Source organism: Nannospalax galili, unplaced genomic scaffold (genome assembly GCF_000622305.1).
Source record: "Nannospalax galili isolate Female #2095 unplaced genomic scaffold, S.galili_v1.0 scaffold1146, whole genome shotgun sequence".
NCBI lineage: Eukaryota > Metazoa > Chordata > Mammalia > Rodentia > Spalacidae > Nannospalax > Nannospalax galili.
In genome coordinates this window covers 7308-7941 of record NW_008355380.1, presented here as the reverse complement: position 1 = coordinate 7941, position 634 = coordinate 7308, and positions in this window count along the sequence as shown.

Below are 634 nucleotides of genomic sequence, written 5' to 3'. Positions count from 1 at the left end.
GCCACAGAATTTCTAAAATTACCATTAGAATAAAGGATGCATACTTTCAAAACAAAGACATTAAAATGAGAAGAACTACAACAAAACTTATTTAGGCTATACCAACCACCCTTCTATTTTTTCCTTAAAAGGAGAAATCTGGATCTCACTGATACAAAGCATAAGCCATCTTGAGATATTCTACAAAGAAAGGCAATTAAATGTTGGAAGTGAGTTAAGAATTCAGTGGGGAAGGGATCCTCACCCAGGGAGACAAGGTTTCTGTAATTCTCTAACATCACATCTCTATACAAATTCCACTGAGTAGGGTCCAGGCATTCATACTCCTCTGGAGAGAAATCAATTGCCACATCCTGAAATGACAGCTCCTAAAGTAAAAATAAATTAATGGCATAAATTAAATAGCATAATTGTTAATCAATAAATAATCATCACATTTTCTAAAACAGTTCATAATTTTACCCAAGAGGAAAGGGGAGCTAGAAGCGGTTCTGATATATACTGATTGATAAGATGCTTTGATATATATTATCTAATGCATTATCCATCTTTAAGAAAAAGAATGACTAAGATGCACTAAGTAAAAATAAATTAATGGCATAAATTAAATAGCATAATTGTTAATCAATAAATA